This window comes from Lepidochelys kempii, chromosome 3 (genome assembly GCF_965140265.1).
Source record: "Lepidochelys kempii isolate rLepKem1 chromosome 3, rLepKem1.hap2, whole genome shotgun sequence".
Taxonomy (NCBI): Eukaryota; Metazoa; Chordata; order Testudines; family Cheloniidae; genus Lepidochelys; species Lepidochelys kempii.
The window spans coordinates 164154614-164172987 of NC_133258.1; the positions used below are offsets into that span (position 1 = coordinate 164154614).

Below are 18374 nucleotides of genomic sequence, written 5' to 3' on the forward strand. Positions count from 1 at the left end.
TAACTGTTTGGTGGCCCTTTACTATTGAGTTATGGTTGCAACACACTCCACATACGAGAAGGAACCTGTAAACTTTATACCCTAATCTGGGCATCCAGTGGATACACAATAATACAAAGCATCTGACTGCACCATCTGTAATCTGTGTACCCACAAATATGATTTATTCTGGTAATCCTAGTTTAATGCATCACATCAGATTGTGGCAGTTATGTTATTTGATGACATTATTGACACTATATGACATGGCTAGGTAGTGCAACATGTCAGCTACAAAAATTTAAACCTTTGCAGGGTCTTTCCCCCCCCTATATTAAAGATTAAGAGAAATTGAAAAGAACCCTTTTTCCAACTATGTATTAGGAATGAATCCTGAGCTGTAGCTGAATTCTGCTCAGCACTGCTAAGGAGAGAGGGAAAAGGTGGCTTTACACCACTTTTACTTCCCTCCCAATCCTAGGACCAGCTGGAGGCTGGCTCAGCTCTTGTACAATTTAGAACATCCTCAGTGCTGCTCTAAATTGGTCTGGCTAATGTCAGGGCTCAGCTCACGAGTGTGATTGCCGGAGTGCAGTTGTTCTTTGGCTATGTCTCTTTCTTCCTGGCAACACCCCAGATTCACTTTTCTCTGGATTTGGGAAGAGGGTTGTATGCCACCTATGGAATCTCTTACATCAGGGGAATCCCTAAGTGCATGGTAAAACTTGTTTTCCATCTGCCTTTCACTGCTGAAACATTGGAAATCATATGGACTGAGGCAACCTTACCTAGCTTTAGAAATATATAGCTTGCTACTGCTTTAAGACTTCTATGCCCATTTCTCCTCTGTTTTACACGAGTTATAAACTTACTAACGCAGGAATTTCCATACTTCATCAGACCCAAGAGCCACCTAATTCAGTATCCAGTCTCTGACAATGGCCATCACCAGATGCTTTAGAGGGAGGTGTAAGAACCCTGCAATAGGCAGTGGGGCAATCTGTCCCCCAAGTTAGTCTCATCTTGAGATCTACTAGCTAGATATTGGTGTAAGTCCTGAAACATGAGGTTTAATATTCCTTTTAAAATTTTTGATATCATTAATTAAGATAACAATGGATAATCTTGTCATCCATGTAAATGTCTAATCCCATTTTGAATCTTATTAAATTCTTTGCCTGAACAGCTTCCTGGAGCAATGATTTCCACAGTTTATTTTATGTGGAAAAATATTTTCTTTAGTTCATAGATTCATGGATTCTAAGGACAGAAGGTACCATTGTGATAATCTATTCTGACCTCCTGTATAACACAGGCCACAGAACTTCCCCCAAATCATTTCTAGAGCATATTTTTTTGAAAAACATCCAATATAGATTTACGAATTGTCAGTGATGAGGAATCCATCACGACCCTTAGTAAATTGTTTCAATGATTAATTACTCTCACTGTTAAAAATGTATGGTCATGATTATCCACCACAACCCACAAGTCTTTTTCAGAATCACTGTGTCCCAGAATAGATTCCCCCATCCTGTAAGTATGGTCTACATTCTTTGTTCCTAGAAGCGTACATTTATATTTAGCCATATCAAAACACACATTGTTTGATTGTGCCCAGTTTACCAAGTGATCCAGATCACTCTGAATCAGTGAGTTGTCCTCTTCATTATTTACCATTTCCCCAATTTCTGTCATCCACTGATTTTATTAATGATGATTTTATGCTTTCTTCGGGGTCATTGATAAAAATGTTAAATAGTATAAGATGAAGAACCTATCCCTGTGGGACAAAAATGGAAGCAGACTCACTCAATGACAATTCTCTGTTTCCAGTTTCCAGTTACATTTTGAGACCTAACAGTTAGCCAGTTTTTATAAATCTATAAATCTCCCTGGACACTCAGTAACAGTGCTTCAACTACTTTCTTCCCTAGGAGTCAGTCAACTTGGAAAAGTCTGTACTCACTCCGACACAGACTATAGACTTAATAGGGACCACTCTAGATTCAGTCATGGTGAGAGATTATGTGCCAGAGGATAGGTTTTGAGTGACCTGATAGGCCAGGTTGTCCACAACCCTTTAGCTTCAATCAGATTTTTTTCCCCCTTCTGGAGCACATAGCTTCATGCACTTATGTTACTGCATTCACCAGACTTTGCCTATGGTGCCTTCAGATGTGGCTCCTCGTGTATTCACCAACGAAACACAACATGAATACCATTTATTGCAGTGTAACAGCTTCTCTAATGGCATGGCAAGATCCTCATTGGGTGTGTGAGGGCTTCCCCTTCCTGCTATCCTCACCAGACAAGATGATTGTTACAGACACTCTTTCTTGGGCTGGAAAGCACATATATAGAGAGCTGTATGGCCCAGGGCACTTGAACATCTCAAGAGGCAAGGATGCACATCAACATTCGGGAACTCTGGATAGTTCGGAAAGCTTGTAAAGTCTTTCTGCAATTCATAGAGTCCCTCCATGTCCTCATAGAGTCAGACAATATGACATCCATCTTTTACATCAACAAACAGTGAGGAGAAGAGTTGGGGTTCCCCTGAGACCTCTTCTACTTGGTTCCCCAAAAACTCAGTTTGACTTCAGTCTCATTCCTCGGGTTCCTTTATTTGGCATACAGCAAAGCTATGCTGAGTTGATCAGGCTCAAGCATAGGGGATGGGTATAGGGCGTACCACAGATCCAAAGTTATACAGAAAATCTCTTCCTCTATATACATTTACACATTACACTGCATTTACGATACATTTCATCATAAGTTTGGGGATTGACTTGGTTACTTTGCAGAAACCAATCCCTGTACAACATGCTTTATCCACACATTGTCCATGTACATCTTACTTTTTACCTTATTTTATGTTCCAGGCTTATCTTGTTCATTGTTGTTTTGTCCATTGTAAATGGATCTGTGGTGAAGAAGAGAAACCACCCACCAGCACAGAAGGGGTTAAAGAGAGCCTGTGGGCCCAGCTAGCCCTGCCCTGTTATACCTGCAGCCAATGCCTGACCTGAAGGGGAGAGAAAAGGAGGGAGCCTGGCTCAGTTCAGGGCTCATTGGTGAAGAGGCAGGAGCTAGCTGCCTCCCTACCAAGGGGAAGGATCACTAGCCTGCCAGCCAAGGAAGTCACCAGGAACCAAACACTGTCTTCCTGGCCAAAGGAGACTGAGAAAGAGGCCTAGGAGCACCCAGCCTAAGAGGAACCCGAGTGACTGAAGCTCAGAAGCATTGTGGGGCCGACCCCACCAGACTTATGGTTGCCCCACCTGGAGGACCGCAACAGGTTGACCACGGGGTGCTACTAGAGATAAGCTACCAGAGGAAATTTGACTATAGGGGCCAGGCCCCAAACTGTAGAAACAGCAGTAGGAAGTGGCCCAGGGCAGTGGATGTAGACTCCCTCCTGAGAGGTCCCCTACTCTGGGCTGGGACCCAGTGGACTGGGTGGCCCCAGATCTCCCTATCCCCTTGCCTTAAAGACTGAGGCACCTTGACCACAGAAGAAGGGAGCCAGAATTCAAATACTCCAACCACGAGGCAGCCTGGATGTCCAAGCCCCCGATATAGGGTCCCTGAGTATTCCCCCTTAGTTTAGCTAGTACAGACATTTTGCTTCTTAGCTTACTGATCCATTTTCCTATTTTGGTTAGTACAGACATTCTGTTTCCAGACTGCTGCTCCATTTACCTCCTTAATCCTGACTTCCAAGAAATGAGGCCTCACCCGTGCCTAATAACTCATGTTAAGCCAGCCCTACAAGAATCAAATCACTTTGCTGGCAGCTTACCTTCCAGGGACACAAAATGTGCTAGCAGATGCCCTCAGCAGACATTTTGCTGTCAATCATGCATGGAAATTGCATGATTCAATAGTAAACAACATTTTCACTCAGTGGGGGACTCTCAACTGGGATCTGTTCACCTCCCAAATGAACAAGAAATGCAACACGCATTGCTCCAGAGGTGCTCTAGGCCTATACTCCCAGGGAAATGTTCTCGTTCCCTAGTTGGGTCATCTGAGCTATGCCTTCCTCCTTTACCATGCCTTATCTCAGGTCTTGGGACAATTCATCAAGACAGTTCATGATCTTCATTGCTCCCTATTGGCCCAGACAGGTTTGGTCCTGAACCTCCTATATCCGTCATTCTGCCCTCCGATCACATCCAATCTTTTCCTGATCTCTTGACTAGGAGAGGGGCAGGATCCCAATCCCAAGACATTTCATCTCACGGCTTGGTTTTTAGATGGGCATCAGCACTGGAACTTTCCCTCTTAGAAGTTGTACAAACCATCCTTAATAACAGTAGAAAGAGCTCCCCTGGGAAATCCTGTTCAGCTAAGTGGAAGTGTTTCTTTCTTTGGGCACATCAGAAGTGCCTGTTTCCCAAGTAAACAGATATTTCCTTCATTTTGGGCTATCTTGTTTCTCTCATAGTGGCTGGCTTTTCCCTCAGCTCTGTACATGTCTGTCTGGCAGCAATCAGTGCCTGTCATCCACCAGCAGATGGGTATTCAATTTTCACTCACCTGTTGATTCTCAGATTCTTAAAGGGCCTAATCAGAACCTTTCCACCAGTAAGGAAGCCTACCCCACTTTGGGACTGGAGTCTTGGGTGCTGTCAGCTCTCATTAAGCCTCCCTTAGAGCCAATACCTACATGTTCCATGTCTCACCAATTGATGAAAGTTGAATTCCTTGTGGCTATCCCTTCAGCCAGAGGGGTACATGAGTTGGGAGTCCTAATGGCAGATCCTGTATTCCATAAGGCCAAACTCTCTTTATGGCTACATCTGAAATTCATTCAGAATGTGGGTTCGGAATTTCACATCAACCAGACAATCCACTTACCTATGTTCTCTCTGAAACCATATGCATCTGTGGAGGAGAGGAAGCTTCATTCCCTCAATGTACAACATGTTTTTGCCTTTTACCTACAAAGGACAAAATAGATTAGAAAAATCTCCCAGTTTATGGTTTATCACTATAGCAGGAAGAGTCCGAAGTCAAGCGGTCTCCTCTCAGAGGATCTGTAAGTTGATCTCTGGTTATGCTTCCCTTCCTCCCCCACAGGTGGTGAGGGCTCATTCTACAAGAGCCCAAGTGATATCTATGGCACTTCAATAAGTGCCTCTGGTTGACATTTGTAAAGCAGCAATGTGGACTTCCATTAATATGTTTGTGAGATATGCTCTAGTACAGGATTTTGCTGCTGCGGCATCTTTTGGGACAGCGGTTCTTCAAACAGCTCTGCCTGTATCCTTGCACCCTCCTCCTTCTTGAGCACTGCCTGTCAGTAGAATACACATAGGGACCAGTACTTGAAGAAGAAGAGGAGGTTACGTACCTTGTAGTAACTGGTGATTCTTCAAGATGTGTGCTCCTTATCTGTATTCCACTACCTAGCCTCCTTCCCCATTGCTTTGGGACCACACTTGGATTTGCAGTAGAGAAGGAACTGGAGTGGCGGTTGGCCCATCCAGTCCTTTAGCTCCTCTGCTGGAAGCATGAGGAGAGCAAGGACTCATGCACGGGCCAACGGACATGGCTTTCAAAATTCTCCAACTCAGATGCATAGAGCGTGTGTATAACCCACAGTGGAATACAGATAGGGACCTCACATCTGGAAGACCCTCCAGTTACTATAAGGTAAGTAACCTCCTTTTTTCATCTTCCTTTTAAAAATCACAACAGCATAAACCTTTTACTAGAGGGGCCTCTGAACTTTTTTTGGGAGTGTTCCAAGGGAAAAGCCTGTGTGCCGCACTCTTGCCTTAGAGACTACAAGTCCCATGATGCCTTGGGAAAAGGAGGGGAGACTTCCTCGTGCAGGGAGAGCAGGTGGTGGACTCCATTTTGGGAAAAGGAGTGAGTTTGCTGCTGGGGAGCTCTGTCCATAGCAGGAGCTTCTGCCAGGAAGCTGAGAGCCTGCAGGGGCTCTGATCGAGCAGGAAGCCTCAGAGGCTTGTTGGTGGCTTTGCTGGAGTCAGAGCAGAGACTGTGCTGTGCCTAGAGCTGACTGAGATGGGCCTGCAGTGAAGGAGCTGTGAGTAACCCCCATTCTTGTTTGGGAAAGTATTTGCGAGGGAAGGGGCACAGCAGTGAGACTGAGTCTGAGGAGAGGCAGAGTGATTGACCCAGCACCCAGAGCTGCTCCAATTGTCAGGGGGGTTGTGCAGCTTTTTGCCTTGGCTGGACTGATACACAGAACCCACAGAGTGCTCTCTCCAGCTCCAGATCTCCAAGCGCGCTCATGCAAGGAAGTGTCCAGGACTCTGAAATCCAGAGGAGTGTCCACTGTGGGGTGGAGTGAATGGTGGCAGTATAAATGCCAATTACATGAGTTTCATTTATTACTGTATATTATATTTGTTAATTGATTTTATTCAACTGACCCAGTAGATTTAAATTAGTGGTGACATATAATCTTAGTCAGTTATACCCTGTTTCTTAAATTGTTAAATAAAGGAGTGTTAGCTCTAATTTAAGTATATTGGATGTATATTATTTATAACTGGTGAGTTAGACCCATGTCACAGGTTATTATTATTATTATTATTACTGTTTGAAGGGGTTTATTCCTGGAGGTTCCCAGGGCATGCCATTCAGTGTGTACAGGAGCCAGCCAGATGGAGGCACCACCAATTTAGCTTCCTTTAGGAGTAAAGGGACTGCAGCAGAGGGGTGGATAGAGGATTCCCACTTGTCCAACATCACCACTGGGATACTTAGGATCTCCTTTAATGTCAACAACATCAGGCACCCAGCACACAGGTGAGTGTTGCCTGCTCCCGAGTAACCCAGGGAAAAAGGGGAGTTACATAAGGAACTAGAAAAGGAGTACTTGTGGCACCTTAGAGACTAACCAATTTAGTATAATACAAGTACTCCTTTTCTTTTTGCAAATACAGACTAACACGGCTGCTACTCTGAAACCTGTCATAAGGAACTAGTAGCCTCGGAATTTAACACCAAGTCCAAATCTCCAAATTTTTTAAAATAAACTTTTAGGTGAGCTACAAAGGGAAACTCTAAATTAAATTAAATTAAACCTGGATTTCTGTGCTGCATGCCTCCACTAACTGGGCGGTGCGGGGCATTCAGCAAAAAGAGAAGCTTTAATATACTTCTAATCATTTAAATTCTCTGTGAAAATCCTCAGCTGCTCCGTCTTTGCTAGAGAATCCCTGGAAAAAATCATTTTAGGGTGCAGTAGATTCCAGTATCTTTTGGTGTCAATGACATCTCAAAGTAACACATGCTGGGGTGCCTCTTGCAATCTCAGAGGGAATCAGGTGATTTTACACAGAGTATAAAAAAAGGTATTAAAATGTATTTCTGTGACTTAAGCCCTGTGCAGCCTGCTTGGTATGGGGCATTCAGCACTTCACACAATTTTGAATTTCCCCTTTCCACTTTTAAGATAGACCTTTGATGTTGCTTTGACATCATGACTTTTCATGCTTTGATTTTCTGCATTCTTTTTTAAACTCATATTTTCTTTTTTTTTTTTTTGCAAACTTTCACTTAGCTTGTTCCGATACAGTTGAAACAAACATCTAGTTTAAAAGAGAAAGTGGAGGATGAGATGACAGAAACAAAGATTTGGGAAATGTACCACATAACTATCTCAGGGGAGTGATTTTAAAAAACATTTTTTAATCCCCATGGTCCCTCTGCACTGTTAACACCTCAAAAAAAGAATAGTACACCTGCATATTTCAAAAAGAATGATTATCCTACTAGAAGAGAAAAATAATCTTTTTATTTGAGCAGGTTAAGGAGGAAAGAAGCACTACGGCTTTGCTATGAAAGCATAGCAACTTATATGAAAATATTCAATCGTACTTGGACCAAGGACCTCACTAAATATGTCCACCTAGCCTGTCAATGAACCAGTGATAACTACTCTTTGAGTATGGTTTTTCAATCCATTGTACATGTACCTTATAGTAATTTAATCTAGAGCAAACTAGGTGAATGCAGTCTAGTTACTACCCACATGAGAGTACTAAATGAATGCTTTGAAGTCACTACAGATCAAAACATGTTAAGAGGACCCCTTATTTAAGGTTAATTTATTTCATTTCAGTGAGAGCTTTTGGGGAGGAAGGGTTGCTATCCTAGCACCGAGATACAGATCTCAGCCTTGCTCTGGCCACTTGTACCTTTCTGGCAAAGTGGCCATTAAACCAGCTTAACCAGCACCAGCCTCTGAAGATTTCTATGGCACAACCCTGTCCCACTTCATAACGGACATAGCTGAGGAAAAGTGGGTGTGGCCAGAGTGCCCTTATAGTTTGGTGATCGCTTGTTACTGTAATGGCTCCTTGTGTTCGTTGGCAGCCAGGATGCTGCTCTTAATTGTGGTAGGGACCAAAATTTGCAGTCAGGTTGTGTACCAGTCACCGCTCATCTAGGCCCAATAACTGGGCCTCAGTGTGTAAATAATACGGTGATTGGTGCTGTATAAATACTGAAAACAGATAACATACTATGACTTTTGCAGGTAATTAATGAGCTTTGTTGCATTTTTAGGAATATGCGGGAAGGGGAAGAGCTGTCATTGATATCCAACGGGCAGAGACAGATAATGCCATCGTGATACATCTCTTTTTAGGGGGACATGGTGGATGAGGTAACATCTTTTATTGGGCCAACTTCTGTTGGTGAGAGAGACAAGTTTTTGAACTTACAAAGACCTCTTCTTCAGGTCGACCTTGTCTCTCTCAAAGCCTGGGACAAACATGGCTACAACACTACATACATCTCTTTTTAAGCATTCCCTTATTTTTTATTTTTGTATCGTGGTAGGGCATAAATGCCCAGTCAGATAGGGGCCCCAGTATGGTAGGTGATGTGGTTCTTGGTCCTGATGAGTTTACAATCTACTTTGATAAAAGATGAAACAAGTAAAGGTAAGAAACAGAAGGGAAAAAAAAGGAGGAGCAAGGATGAGGGTAACCGTAATAAGATGAAGTAGTTACACATACAACTTGATTTGTAATTATTTGAAAGTTTTTCCACTTTGTACTCTCTTAGCATGGTTAACTTTGTTGTGCTGCTAACAAAATCTTATTGTCTACGTTTTATTTATTTCTGAAAGTGGTAATGGGATGACTTTTGTCTCAATGATTTTTCTGAGAATAACTCTGGGGTTCCTTTATACAAGGTTACTTTCCAACCAAACCTCTCCTGCATCTCATCCATGCAAATTCTGATTTTCAGAACTGCTGGCAAACGGGGGTTGGGGGAAGGAGGTAATGTGGCCTTCAGAGTTGATAGCAAAGTGAATTGCCAACCACAACATTCATTCTTCAATACTAGGTAACAACTAATATTGCAACAGTTGCCATTGCATTATTTCTAAATATTCTGAAAAGTGACTGTGTGTAGTGGCATTGTTGTGTTGCATATTATCTTTCAGTTACTACACATTAAATTGGATTAGTTTAAAAGTAAAGTGATAGACTTTTTATTGGCCCTGCAAACCGAGGGTCATTCTGTATACTTTCAGCATAATGCACTGATTCTGCTATCAGAATTTACATTGGAGGTTAATAAAAATAAGACATTTAGCAATCACTGTAGTTAGATTACTATGATATTTAAGGTATTAAGTAAGTATTAGGAGTACCATAAATACCACGGTGTAATAGTACAGTGGTGTGCTAAATGTCAATTTTAATGCTATCCACTGTAGATAACAATTCTGAGGCTATGTGAGCCAGTAAAGAATCCAGCTCACTGTATTGGCTCTGCAGTCATACAGAGGTAAAAGAGAGTTAAAATAACAATTTTGTCATAAAAGTAAATAATTGACTTAGAATACGCACATGGGTCAGTCTGTTATGTAAGAGGTGTTCCTCCATAGTCATTTTTCTGACAATCTGGGCTTACCAAAGTTACTTATTTGCCAGCAAAGGGAGGAGAAACACTAGAAAGTGATATGAGATAATCCCTCCACTTGGAAGAGTGTGTGCTCCCTATACAACACTCGTCTCTGGCAGTACAGGAATCTGGTACTGAGTTCTGGTCCCAAACTTGGATTTCCTGTTGTCATTAGAACCTTTTAGTTTATTTTGTTTTGACAATTAGTACATGAGATAGGAGAGTTATCATTGGGAAAGCATAATAATGAGTGTTACATTCCGGGCTGCAGTCCAGACCCGTGAGGGGTAGTGTCAATGCCTGTCCTGCAACTTTGAGTGCCTCACAATTTTTTGCTGATGTAGCTCCCAACTTGGGTCACTCACAAACAGCCTACCAGCATGAAGGTGACATCCTGAGTGTCTGTGTGTAGCTGCAGCCCTGGTCCAGCAGTTCCAATCCCAGCAGCCTGCCAGCAACACACCAGTCACACTCTGGCTTCTACCAGCCTTCCTTAAAATTTGCAGCGTGACCCCAACACGCTCTCGGTCCCGAATTTTCCCAAAAGCGTGTGTTTTGCACTAGCCAGTCCTCTCATGGACAATTCAGATATTAAAGATCCTTTGCCTCTGTAAAGGGTCAATATTCAATGGTTTGCTTCTTTATCTGGAGTTACCAAACAATTCAGCTTAATCACAGCACTGCATTGGTATAGATTAAAAAATAGAGCAAGTTTATTAACAAAAGAAAATAAGATTTTAAGTGAATTCCAGTGTCAAGGTATTAGTCAGAAATGATTACAAGAGAAATAAAGATATAACACTTTCTAGTATCTTAAAACTTAACAAGCTAGACTTGGTTCAAGGTAAAATCCTTACCACGTTTCCAGCAACATGTCTGACAGAATTCTCAGGTCAGAATGTCCCCCCAAAGTCAAAGGGCTGGTTCCTTTGTTGTCTTAGGTACGAGAGAGAGAGTGAGTGCTGGGGGCTTCTGCCCCTTTCTTTTATAGTCTAGTTAACCTTTGAAGTGCGTTCTTCTGAGGGTTACCCCTGAAAGGAAAGTTTATGCAAACAGTAAAGAAAGCAACATGGAGTCTGGTGGTGGTAGTATTCTTTCTTCTCACCTGTGTTTGCTGAAACACAAATTTGCTTTATCTCCTGCCATCTCTTCTCCCTGCCATGTCAAGGACCCTGTTTACTATTTATAAGTGAATTGAGTTAAACCCATATTTCTTCTGCAAGATGCTTCTGCCTTGGCAGGGCTGTGTGGTTTGGAACATGTGCTAAGAACATGATACAGGGGGATTTCATAACTTTACATATAATGTTGCTACATCCATTTCACCACGATATTGACCAGCAAGTTATTAGTTTTCAGTGATACCTCAAAAGGCATATTTTGTACAAAAAGTATTACTATAGTGTGTAGGGTGTGAATACAGTGATGCTTTCCATCACAATGAGTATTTATCATTATTTTAAAATAATACAAGTGTGATGGGTTGGACTCCCCTTCTGGGTGCCACCTGGTATACTGGGATTTCACTGAGCCTCCCCTGCTCAATCAGCCTGGGTTCCCGCTCCCTGCTTTGCTGAATTAGGCTCTCCGGCCTCTTGCAGCACACACACACATAGGTAGGGCCACAACCTGCTACAGACACAGACTGAAGTCAACTCTGTGTGAGAGGACTCTCCCAGCACTCGCGTGCACACCCCTTTTTGGGAGATAAACCCAAAATAATACTGTCTTGTGCTGTATAGGAAAATCTGCACAGCGCAAGCTCATAAAAATCTGCCCTCTTCCTCAATGTGAAAAGAGATGCGCACACTTCTTGCCTCCCCGTTTAGAAATTGCATAAACTGGGTTTTATTATAAACAAGAAATAAGTTTATTAATTACCAAAGGTGGATTTTAAGTGAATGTAAGAGATAACAGACAGAACAAAGCAGATTGCAAAGCAAATGAAACCAAACGCCCAAACTAAGCTAGTTTCACTAAAGAAATTGGTTACAAATAGTATTTCTCACCCAAGATATTGTTGCAGGCAGATTACAGAAAGTCTTGAAAGGCAGCTGTACTGATCTTCCTCTTGAGACCTCAGATATTATTACTCACAAGCTAGATATCCTTTCAGCTTGCATTCAGCCCTTTTCTCCTTAGTTCACTTATTCCTTCCATGGTATATTTCAGTGTCTCTTTGGGTGGGGAGGCAGAGGAGAACCCTGATGATGTCATTCCACTGCCTTTTATAGCTCTTGTGTAAGGTGGGAACCCTTTGTCTTCCAGTGGAAAACCCCGGCATTCCAAAAGGGGATGAGAGGTATCCAGTACCAGGTGACTCAGAACCATGTCTCTGCAGGGCTGTGGCAGCCATTGCTCTTAAGCTGTCTCCAGCATCCACAGGAAGACTAAGCTCTTTCGCAGTCCATTGTCTCTGCTAATGGCCCATTAGCCCTGTCCGGCTTTTCCATTGTTGTACCTGAAGGGCTGGTTGGGGGTGACACCCAAAGTAACACTTTTGAAATACTGATACAGAGTTAATACTCCTAACTTCAGATACAGAAATGATACAGGCATACAAATTGGATAATCACATTCAGTAAATCATAACCTTTCCAGTGATATCTCACATGAGCCATACTGCATAAAGTATATCTCAGTTATGTCATATTCATATCATAAGCATATTTTCATAAAGAATATGGAGTGAAACATCACCAGTAGGTTATTACACTGTAGCGTAGGTGAAGAACATAACAAACTCCAAAGCAGAAGAGGCAATAGCTTTAATTTCCTAATGTGGGAGTGACTAACATCATAAAAATTCTTCAGTTTCTGCTGTGAGTTAAAAGAAAATCATGCCCTCCTTACTGGGTTCGTTTTGTAAATTGAGATCAATGAAATTCTTCCAACAGCTTGAAATCAATCATAAAATAGCATATAATTTATGACCTGTATTGTAAATTATAGTTTGTTTGAGATTAATTGGTGAGGTTTCCATGCACTGGGATGCATTTCCTTGTAACACATCTTCAGATAATGCTTGTGGATCCATTTCTAATGCATCTCAGAGTGATCTGTTTTTCATGTCCACAGCTGCCTACATTTGATCTTATGCAAATAATGCAATCAAGCAAATGGAAAACAAGATGTTGTACTAGAGGGCCTTGACAAACAGTGGCCTTATAGTTTTAGAGGCCCCACCATTTACATTTATGTTTGTACCTTCAGTTGTTTGAATCCACTGATCCATTATCAAACACTTGAATTGGTTGATTATAGTATTGCCAAATAAGATGGTGCAAGTAATTTTGCCAGGTTTGAGTTTAATTTTAAGTTTGTTGCTTTCCAAGTCCGAACTACTACGAATTCAGCCCAGACTTTTCTCCTGGTTCCTATCCATTCCATGCTTTTTCATTTTGGGCTGATCCAGAGCCTGGTGAAGTCAGTGAAAAACTTTCCATTGACTTCAATAGGCTTTGTGTCAGGCCCTTAATTTTCTTCTTCTTCTGCTTTCTTTCCATATTTTTTACCGTTCTCTTCCTTTTTGATGTTTTTTTCCTTTGCCGTCTCTATGGGCAAAATCCTGAGTTCCTTAATTAATCAGTGAGCCAGTGAGAAAGAATGAGTGAAAATCTAGTGGGGACCTCACAGCTGGGCTGTAGTTGCATGTGTCTTTCTCTATATTCATCTACCTCGCTTCTTATTGAATCTTTCCCCTCTTAGCTCCTTTTCCATCCCCCACCACACTGTTTCTTTCCTTTCCTGCTATTTCACCCTTTCCTCACCTCTTCTCTTTCTGCTTCTCTTTTTTTACTACATCCATTTCAGGCACTCTGATACTTATGGTGATAGAGGGCCCATATAGGTTTCTAAGGGCATGTCTTCCCTAGCAACATTAAAGTGCTGCTGCGGCAGCTTTAACGTGGCTGTGTAGTCGCAGCAGCAGTCCTGGGAGAGAGCTCTCCCAGCGCTCTAAAAAAAACTGCCTCCACGAGGGGAGTAGCTCCCAGCACTGGTGCATTGTCTACACTGCCACTTTACAGCGCTGAAACTTGCAGCGCTCAGAGGGGTGTTTTTTCACACCCCTGAGCAAGAAAGTTGCAGTGCTGTAAAGTGGCAGTGTGGACAAGGCCTTAGGTAGGTAGACAGATGCGCCTTTCTTCTCCCAATCTCTTAATTCTTTCACAAGTACCTCCTTCTTCAAACCTGAATGGGCACTTTTGGGAACCTCATATCCAAGGAGTGTCTATTTAACTTAGGAAGAAGAGATGACCAGATGTATTCATGCAGTAGAACATTTCTGTACAAGTGTTTATTTTTAATGATCAAACTTCCCTTTTGTATTTTAGATGCTTCTTCCATTCTGCAACCCTTACTCATACAATTTGTCTCATGAACATTAATTAGTATGAATGGACTATTTGCATGAGTAAAGGTTACAGGACTACTTCAACAGAAAGCATAAGCAAGAAGGTAAATGCATGTATGTTGCAGGATGGTGGTAGAATGTGCATTTGGACATTTAAAAGCACACTGGCCCAGTTTACTGACTCGGTTAGACCTCAGCGAAACCAATATTCCCATTGTTATTACTGCTGGCTGTGTGCTTCACAGTATCTGTGAGAATAAGGGGGAGACGTTTATGGTGGGGTGGGAGGCTGAGGCAAATCGCCTGGCAACTGATTACGCACAGCCAGACACCAGGGTGGTTAGAAGAGCACAGCAGGGCGCACTGTGCATCAGAGAAGCTTTAAAAACCAGTTTCATGGCTGACCAGGCTATGGTGTGACAGTTCTGTTTATTTCTCCTTGATGAAAACCCACCCCTTGGTTCACTCCACTTCCCTGTAAGCCAACCGCCCCGCCCTCTCCTCCCCTCTTCGATCACCGCTTGCAGAGGCAATAAGGTCATTGTTGTTTCAAATTCATGCATTCTTTATTAATTCGTCACACAAATGGGGTAGCCCGGGAGGGGTTGAGGAGGAGGGAAGCACCGGGTGGGGTGGTGGAGGCTGGGAGGATGGAAGGACAAGGCCACACTGCACTTCAAAACTTATTGAATGCCAGCTTTCTGTTGCTTGGGCAGTCCTCTGGGGTGGAGTGGTTGGGTGCCTGGAGACCCCCGCACCACCTTTTTGGGTGTCTGGGTGAGGAGGCTATGGAATTTGGGGAGGAGGGCAGTTGGTTACACAGGGGCTGCAGCAGCAGTCTGTGCTCCTGCTGCCTTTCCTGCACCTCAACCATACGCCAGAGCATATGAGTTTGATCCTCGAGTAGCCTCAGCATTGCATCCTCCCTCCTCTCCTCTCGCTCGTCCCTCCTCTCCTCAGGTTCATTTTGGGCTTTCCTGGACTCTGACATTGTCTCCCTCCACGCATTGTGCCGGGCTCTTTCAGCGTGGGAGGTCTGCATGAGCTCAGAGAACATTTCATCGCAAGTGCGTTTTTTTCAGTTTCTAATCTTTGATAGCCTCTGGGATGGAGATGATATGTGGAGCGATGAAACATTTGCAGCTGCGGGAGGGAAAAAAGGGAGATTAGTCTTTAAAAAGAGACATTTTAGAGAACAATGGGTAGACTCTTTCACGCTGAACCAAGCTGTGAACATGACAAAGCACGTGTGCTGTCTTTATAAGGTCGCATTTTGCCTCTTATATCGAGGGCCTACTGGTATGGTGTGAGAGATCACACATGCAGGGCCGGCAGGCAACAGAATTCGGCTTGCAGGCAGATGTGGAAAGCCACAGTCTTTTGGCTTCTTTAACCTTCCTAACATGTGGGAATGGTTTCAAACAGCAGCACTCTCATTTCACATACAAAGCACCCATTGGGTTGGCCTTAAAATAGGTTCGTCATTTAAATGGAGGGGCTGCTGTTTTCGGGTTAACATGCAGCACAAAACCAACTAAGCCTCCACCCCCCCCAATTCTCTGGGATGATTGCTTCACCCCTCCCCCCACTGCATGGCTAACAGCGGGGATGATTTCTGTTCAGCCACAGGCAAACAGCCCAGCAGGAACGGCCACCTCTGAATGTCCCCTTAATAAAATTCCCCTATTTCAACCAGGTGACCATGAATGATATCACTCTTCTGAGGATAACACAGAGAGATAAAGAACTTGTTGCTTGAATGCCAGCAAACACCGGGATCATATGCTGCCATGCTTTGTTATGCAATGATTCCAGACTACATGCTGCTAGCCTGCATGTAAAGAGTGCATTCCATGGTAAAGAGTCCTACCATGGAGGACAGAATAAGGCTGCCCTCTCCAGAAACCTTTTGCAAAGGCTTTGGGAGTACCTCCAGGAGAGCTTCATTGAGATGTCCCTGGAGGATTTCCGCTCCATCCCCAGACACATTAACAGGCTTTTCCAGTAGGTGTACTGGCCACAAATGCATCCCAAGTCTTCAGAGCAAATTAATCATTAAACACGCTTGCTTTTAAAATGTGTATTATATTTACAAACGTACACTCACCAGAGGTCCCTTCTCGGCCTTCTAGGTCTGGGAGCCTGCCTTCGGTGGGCTGGGAGGGTACTAGATCCGGGGTGAACAACAGTTCCTGGCTGTTGGGGAAAACGGTTTCTCCGCTTGCTTGCTAGCTGTGCTTCAACCTCCTCCTCCGCCTCATCTTCCTTGTCCCCAAAATCCACATCCCTGTTGCGTGAGAGTCAATTGACGGAGTCCACGCACAGGGCTGGGGTAATTGTAGGGGCACCCCTAGAATGGCATGCAGCTCATCATAGAAGCGGCATGTCTGGGGCTCTGACCTGGAGCGGCTGTGTGCCTCTCTGGTTCTTTGGTAGGCTTGCCTGAGCTCCTTAAGTTTCACATGGCACTGCTGCGGTTCCCTGTTATAGGTCCTTGTCCTTCATGCCCTTGGAGATTTTTTTTGAATATTTTGGCATTTCGTCTTTTTGAACAGAGTTCTGATAGCACGGATTCGTCTCCCCGTACAGCGATCAGATCCAGTACCTCCCGTTCGGTCCATGCTGGAGCTTTTTTGCGATTCTGGGACTGCATGGTCACCTCTGCTGATCAGCTCGCCATGCTAGCCAAACAGGAAATTAAATTCAAAAGTTTGCGGGCCTTTTCTTGTCTACCTGGCCAGTGCATCTGAGTTGAGCGTGCAGTCCAGTGCGGTCACAATGGAGCACTCTGGGATAGCTCCCGGAGGCCAATACTGTCGAATTGCGTCCACACTACCCCAAATTGGACCCATCAGGGTCGATTTCAGCGCTAATGCACTTGTCGGGGAGGAGTACAGAAACCGGTTTTAAGAGCCCTTAAAGTCGGAAAAAATGGCTTCGTAGTGTGGACGGGTGCAGGGCTAAACCGATCTAACGCTGCTAAATCCGACCTAAACTCGAAGTGTAGACCAGGGCTGAGACATACCCCAGGCATTTCCCTGCAGCCCCGACCCTTATTTGTGTTGCTTCTGTAATGATAGCAGCAGGAAATATGGAAATAAGGGAAGCATGGGCTCATGATGGTGATCCAGCTAGTATAGTATGTGAAGTTTACTTTCTCTGCTTACTGAGCCAGTCTGAGAGCCTGCTCTGGCAATTCTCTCTCACTCAGTTAAACACTGCTTAACCCCGGAAGAATCAGCCCCATTATTTTGATTAAACATGTTACAAAGTTACACACATTGTTTGATGATTTTTTCCTTCAGTTGTGAATTTTTTTTTTTAACTCACGCTTTGCCCTGTGCTTAGTGGGAATCATATCTACTTAACTGATGGGTTTCAGTTTGCAATAAAAACACAGGATTTCATTCTCCTCTCATTTACATTGATGTAAGTCAGGAACAATTCCAGTGCAGCCAGTGAAATTACATTAGTATAAAACTGGAGTTAGAGGAAAGAGAGGTCCACAGCATTCTGTTTCTGAAGTATTTTTTATTGTTTTTTTACTTAGCTTGCGTGTGCAAATATATACAAAATAATAATAGTTTAATGTTTATTCTATGTTACACGTTTAATTCAGTCCAAGAATACTTGTATTTGTTACGTCTTGCATGCAGAAAATTCAGAAATATTCAGGTATGTTAAAAAATATGCATTAACACTAGAAATGATTTTTATATGGTTTATGCTATTCCCAAAGTCTCAATTTTGCACCCTTCATTGAAGGATTTTCTGACTAAAACAAACAATTATTAATGTAAAAAATATAAATACAATTTCAGCAAATTATCTTTTTAGAATTGTTGAATGTTCTTTTAACAGAGCTTTCCTGGTCAAACAGTGAATTGTCAGTAAAGCCAGTTGTCTTACAATAGCCAGATGTGTAAAACTGAAATACCTTTATAACATTTAATTAGCAAGGAAGCTAAGTTTTCTCCAGGAGAGTTTCTGAAGCAGTTAAAATCTACCTTAGAGCTAACTTTAGCAACTGTTTTGGTGTTATACTAATCAGAATGGTTTTAGTTGGAAAAAGTACATGTTATAGATATGCATTGTTCATGAAGCTGAGGGGAAATATGCAATGTGTAGAGCCTAT

General features: G+C 43.0%; 1 protein-coding gene across 1 annotated transcript in view; it reads left to right on the forward strand.

The window, feature by feature from the left end:
- Positions 1-18374, forward strand: part of USH2A (usherin) — a 571967-nt gene that overhangs the window by 294120 nt on the left and 259473 nt on the right. The gene's annotated exons all lie outside the window — the stretch shown is intronic.